Raw genomic sequence first — 6940 nt, forward strand, 5'->3', positions numbered from 1 at the left:
ATAAACATAAGACTTTAGGATACTTAAGAGGGAGCATGCCAAAAAAGTTTTGACGTTGGCTCCGCCCAAATTTGTGAAACAAATATATGTCTGAAGTTCGCGTGACATGCGACAGGAGATGTTGAATTTTGCGCATTAAAAGTACCAAATTCGTTTTAGCGGAATAACTCTAAAACTAAAGGGATTTAAAAAATCCGTAGTGATAGTTCTCGATCATGCATATATATAATTAATTATCTAATTTTTGTCCTAATAACCTGTAGCATTACGAGGATGAATCGAAAATTTGTGAAAATTAGAGGTCATTTCGTGATTTTTATCTATCGAGGAAACTTTATTGTTTTATGTTTCTGATTAGTGTCTATGCTTGAATATATCGTGTAGTTACTCATACAATATTTTATTTTTAACTTTAAAGTGGATATACCCCTCTAAAATCAAATCGAAGTTTAGGAAATTTTCCTCTGCTCCCTCTTAAAGTAGACACAAAATTTTAACAGAAATTTTGAAGGACGGAAAGTGCATTGTCACTTTATGAAGGAGTTCAAAAGTTTACCAGCTCTTTCACATAATCTTACAGGAGAATCCATGAAGTCTCTCACGCTGTAGTGGCACCCATTTATCAAGAGACTTTAATGTGGTATTTATTGAATGTGTTATCATTTTCTGACTACCTGACTGAGTAACTGACTTTTTTTTGATACTAAATGATGGGACGAACAAGTCGTGCGCCTGATGGTAAACGACACGTCTGTCCATAACAGTTGCAGTGCCACACAGAGCTTAAATCGCAAAAATCTGAAATGCACTGCCTCTGCGCCCATCACCCTGAGACGTAAGTTGAAAAGTCCCACGTGCCTTCGTTCCTTCAAAACCGGAACGCAGTAATGCTCACATTACTGCTTGGCGGCAGAAATAGGTAAGGTGGCAGTACTATTATTTTATTATAAACTAATATATATCCATAAAGCAAACTTTCTGTAAACATTTCTAATCACGGAGTCGGGAGTTCAAGTTTTGTTTCGACGTGCACTTCTAGCAAATTCAAAAAGATTTAAATGTTGTTTAGCACATAAGTTTCTAAATAACTATAAAAAGACGGAAGAGTTAAAATTTTCTTGGTTATAAATAATAGGCCTAATTTATGCTTAACTTCCTTATTTATAAACCCAGGAATACATTCAACATCAAAATTTTGAAAAAAAAGAAAAAAGCTGTCCTAGTAATTCGGTGATTCTTGAATAATAGCTATGATACTTATGGACATGGCAATAGGATTGAAATCTGCAGAAAAAATTGGTGATTTTAGTGATATTACTTACTCAATTGAGCCAATTTCGGACTTAGCAACTTTTCGCTCAACGTTGGTTTGTTTGAAAAAACAAATATACGCAATTTAGAACCGAACAAAAGGTTTAATTTTAATTTATTATTAGTTATTGATTCTAATTAGTTGTTCTCGTATTATTATTATATGATCCAAATTGGTCGAGATAAATTATTAATTATTATTTTGGATATCTACTTTAGATTCTCTCATGATCTAAAAGAGTTGTTTTGAATTTTTAAATGATAGAGACGGTATTGGCACAGTCTTCAGGACGGCTTTCAAGATTATTATCATTTAATTGATTGTTTTTAATAAGTTCTACATACCTGTTAAAATGCTAGTTAAATTGTAAAAAAGCGTTTGAAATTAATACAATGTTATAGTGTTTTAAACACCTTGTCATATTTCCGCCGATCGAAAATCTATCAATACACAATGTCTAATTTTAATTCATCGCTGCAAGTGGTCGCTTTCAGTTCGTCACGTCTTACATCTAGTTCTATACGTGAACAAGTTTCAAATTTAGAGGTTTTTGCTTCTTACAAAAGATCTCCATTTGACGATGAAACTACACGTCCAATAAATTACAAAGCAATGGCGCTGTGATGTTTGGAGTTTTATGATTTTATGCGTATCCGAGACAGCTCCACGTTGTATTATGCATAAGTCTGCACGTTGTAACACACGTGCTGTTCAACAGCGCGGTTAAGTTTCGCCGCCGCAGCTTAAGAGCGTTTGCACTTTGCGTCCGATCCGTATAATTCGAATCCGAGTAATGACGGTCCGAAGTAATTGCGTAATAGATCCGAATTCCGTCTTCCGATATCGAGAATACCTTCAGTTGAGATCATTGTTTTCGGAGTATTATTTATAAAATATTGTATTTCGTCTCAAATATTAACAAAACTGCATACAAGGTTATGATTATGGTAGAGTATGAAAATAATTGTATCAGGATGGTAAGATGTGTTTCTGCGTGAGTGTGAGTGTTTGTGTGAATAAGTGTCAGTGAGCTGTGTGTATCGTATGTTAAGTACCCAGAATACGATGATTACAATATATTGTGTACCCCAAGGTATATAGGTAAGTGTAATGTATAAAAAAATCCAAATCCGAACTAATAATGACGGCTCCGCGGAAGGATGAAGCAAACAGCTGGTGTCGATACATATCTATATAAAATAAAATCAAAAGTAGACACACCCATTCATTTATAATTTTAATAAACTTCTTGCCATCTTGTTTAAGTTCATCGTAATAATTATAAAATGTTTCTGTGAAAAGTCAGTACAACAGGAGAAGGTGTACCCAAAACTCCTTATTTCTCCTGCGTCTTCGTATGTAATAATGCCAAAAGGTAACCATAATTAAAAGAGCAAACGTTAGTAGTAATCTCTAGGTGTATAAGAGATATCCGTATTTTTTCAGATTCGTATGGGATGCAGTGCATAAGCAACATCCGAGTCGGTCCGAGGTTTCTACATCTGTATATTTTCCGATTCGTGACGGAAGCGAATCGCCGCAGTGGGCAAACGCTTTAACCGTGTGGTGTGAGGCCTAATCCACGCCATATAGGTAAACTCATTGTGGGTTGTGAGTTATGACATAATGTCATAAAATTTATTATCCTCCGTATAGTGCCAAAATTTACCAATTTTGTTAATTGTCTAACACCAAGGCAAACGTCTAAGGCTACATCATAGCGTGCTTTGTAAGACTTGATAATTTAATTTAAAATTAAGTTTATAATGAATGTGAGTGGGTGGGTGTGAAATGTTTTACCATCATGACATTGCATTATTTTTTTACTTTTTTTTATATAATATCAAATGACGGGACGAACAAAGCGTGCGCGACAGATGTATCGCGCACGCCTGTGTGTTTTTAACGACTTTGTTGCTTTAGCGCTATCTGTGAGAAATCTATGTAAGTTTTATCCTTCACTCAGAGAGGTACCTTTACAGTTACCAGCCAACTTAATTTAAAATGTCAAGAACGATGGCGGGCCTCGGAGGGAGAATGGTTGCTTCTCAATTAAGACGTCTACAGTTCGATTTACGAACATAGTTACAGTAAAGAGTACGAATTGTGAAACAAAGACAAAAATACTGACTCGATTTGTAAGAGCGGTGGCCACCGTATGACAACAGACAATGGGTCGAGTCCAGTCATCTGACTAGACTCCATTGGGTTTAAACGACACTTCTGTCGTCAGCGCCATCTGTGACAAACTTTATGAACTTTATGAAGGAACTTTTTCACGTATATTTACTTTTTCAACCTGTATAATTGTATTTTTAATTTTTTTATGTTGCCAACTGACGGGACTAACAAGTCGTACACCTGGTGGTAAGCGACACGCCTATCTATAACAGTTGCAGTGCTACTCAGAGCTTTAAATCGCAAAGAACAAAGGTATTGTCACTGCGCCCGTCTGAGACATAAGTTGACTAGTCCCATGTGAATGTAATTTCACCATACTCGACCAAACCAGAACGCAGTAATGCTCATATTACTGCTTGGCGGCAGAAATATGTAAGGTGGCAGTACTCACCTAGACGAATTCTTTCCTAACGAGCTCAACTTCTACTAAACAAAGCAATGTGTCGGGCTGTTTACAGGTACCGTATCTTTGTTTCAACAAAGCGACGTGTTGGGTTCTTTTACATGTCCTGTATATTTGGTTGGTTTGGTTGCTTGGTCGCAAAAACCTAAGACATCGACTTATATATATATATACAGTGTTTTTTAAAGTATCAAAATATACGAAGGTATTATATAAACGTTTGGTTACATCACTTAATTCTCAGATGTGTGCTAAAACGGTTAGGCGAGACTCAAATTGTTTAATGGTTAAAATAAATAACACTGACACACTTGTGCAAAATCGAATTTTCTACAAACTGCGATATTCAAAAGTGGAAACAAACATCGTGTTAGCTTGAAGTTGTTAAATTATCCCTAAATTATTATTATTTTATAAAATGTGACGATGAGGTCGACGATGGAGCATTAGCCTAAACAATGCCTATTCACTCTCGCCTTGAAAAGGCCGAAGTGATAACGTTCAGGGAACAAGTCTGCAGGCAGGGAATTCAAATTCCATAGCCGTTCGCTATAGTATAAAAGGAAGCGTAACACTTCGTGCGAATCTTTAGAATATCCACAAAATAGGGGTGGAACCCGGATAAATCGTGTATTTCCATCGCACACTCTCCGTGATATATCCTGTAAAATATCTATAAGCAGACAACTTTACTTTCCTAAATTAATAATTTGCCTATTTGTCGTGTTTACATCAACTATATTAGAATAAGCCACTTATAACATGAGTCTTCTTTAATACTTAGATATAAAATGATCCCTGTGACATTTCGGACCGTTATTTCTCGGATTAGGAATACGAATTGGAGGTAGTGAGTAAACGCTCTTATTGAAAAGAAATAGCCGTGGTCTTGACCTACCGCCTCTCAAGCAGTAGCCGTGGGTTCGAATCCGGCCTCGCATCTCTGATGCTCTCGGAATTGATGTGAGAAATTTAATTTGAAAGTTACTATGAGATTTTCAGTAAAGGAAATTATCCCCAAATTAGTGTGTAAAAACGAAATTTCATTCTGCAGTACATCTTCTTTTTTAATTTTTTTTATGGCACTTTTACCACGTGAATGATTTTTATTACACTTCATTAAATTTTGTAATGTATGTATGTATTGCTTAACTAACTAAATGCTACGGAGCAGCACGGACGTGGGTTCAAGTCCCATCGGGTCGACGAAATTTTTCTGTGTGTTCGATCTTTTGTATTCATAATCAAAACCTCAATTATTTTTACTGTAGTTTTACTAAGTTGATAGCTATTTATTATTAGTCTCGTGACTAATTGGTATTCTTTATATAAAAAAAAATATATAATACACATTTTACGGTTTACGTAGTCGTTCTCCCCAGTCAGTATTCAACTTTTGTTGGTCTGGTTCAGTGAACCATTAGCCAACACCCGTATGTCAAAGAAACGCAAGATCTGCCGAAAACATTGCCGCTGTTCGTGAGAATGTTCAAGAGCTCCCGAGGCAGTATTATTGCCTCAATAAAACACCCATTTTGATAATAATTTTTTATCATTTGCACGTGTTGTACGACGCTGTAACTTACCACGATGGTTTGTCTTTAGTGACTGAAAAATAAACAACAGATTTGACAAAAGCAGCCTCAACAACATGGCCGCTATGAACTGTCAAAACTAACCCGCCCTTGATGGAAAGCCCTTTTACTTGATGTAATAATTGCCATCTTTAAATAAATAAAACAACTAATTTTAGTTACTATTTATTGAAATAAATAAATTACGATCTAAACTACATTACACAAACCTTCGTTTAATTAAAGAAAATTACTAAATATCAATACTGGATATGTGATTCGGTTTATCATTATACTTTCACTCTTCGAAATATCATGGATTAAAATTGACATACGTGCATACATTGAACATTTTATATTCATACAATTAAAGGTGATTTGTTTTATAAATGTAATCTAAAGTAAATGAGCCTATTTCACTTTATAATAATTGTATAATTTAAATTGACATGCGCATTACTCTTTTCACAGAAGCTATTAAATTTCAACATTATTTCAAAATGTAGTGAAATAGGCTTAATAAAGTACAGCATCAATATGCAACTAAATTTAAAATCTAAATCTAATTTCTATTTGCTACATAATATATTTAAAATACATGGAAGCACATTAATTTCAGGCAACGAATCTTGTAGATATACAGATAGCGCAAATTCAAATAAATATTATGAACAAAAATATAAAAGTTGTAACTTATAATAACATAAAGACAAATTAAATAGTATATTTCTTTGTTAATATAATTATTGTTCAAAAATAATTTGTTATAATAAATAAGCAGAAACGGTTTACATAAAGTTATATAAAATAAAAATAATGTATAATAATAAGTTTCAATTAAATCTGTGGCCGTCCTGTTGTGAAAAAAAAGCATAAATATTTCGAATAAATAATATGTTCTTAAATTATGATTAAATACATTTCTTAAATATTGTCTTATTTTTTTTCTAAAGTATATGTGTATTTTAATAAACAACTACGAATGTTCACTAAGTTTTTTTTTATATATTATATTAGAAATTGACGTTGTCATAAATAGACACAAACACTACATTTTAAATTGAACACGCTCAGTTTCAAGAAGGACAAAGTTACAGTTTAATATACACAAAATTATATTTATAATGTATATGCATATTAAGATATTTTTCTATATTTTCTATAAGATGTAATTTTTCCAAAATATTTTTTCTGTAGTGTAGAGAAAATGTCTAAAAAGTACTTTGTTTGCTGTGAAAACTTACTAAGTATTGTTGCTTTAGAAAATCTACAGTATATAGTCTGTTTTCAAAATACATTGTTTAATAAGGTTGGTCTCGTTCGGAACACAGAATTGTCATATATCGAAGTAATGGTTACGTTATTGCGACCCTTTTCGATTTATATATTTACCTACATTTACATATAAACGTATCAATCTACATGTATATTATTCTGAAAACATGTTTTTATATAATAATCATAAAAACT

Source organism: Hyposmocoma kahamanoa, unplaced genomic scaffold (genome assembly GCF_003589595.1).
Source record: "Hyposmocoma kahamanoa isolate Upper Pololo Valley unplaced genomic scaffold, ASM358959v1 224, whole genome shotgun sequence".
Lineage (NCBI taxonomy): Eukaryota > Metazoa > Arthropoda > Insecta > Lepidoptera > Cosmopterigidae > Hyposmocoma > Hyposmocoma kahamanoa.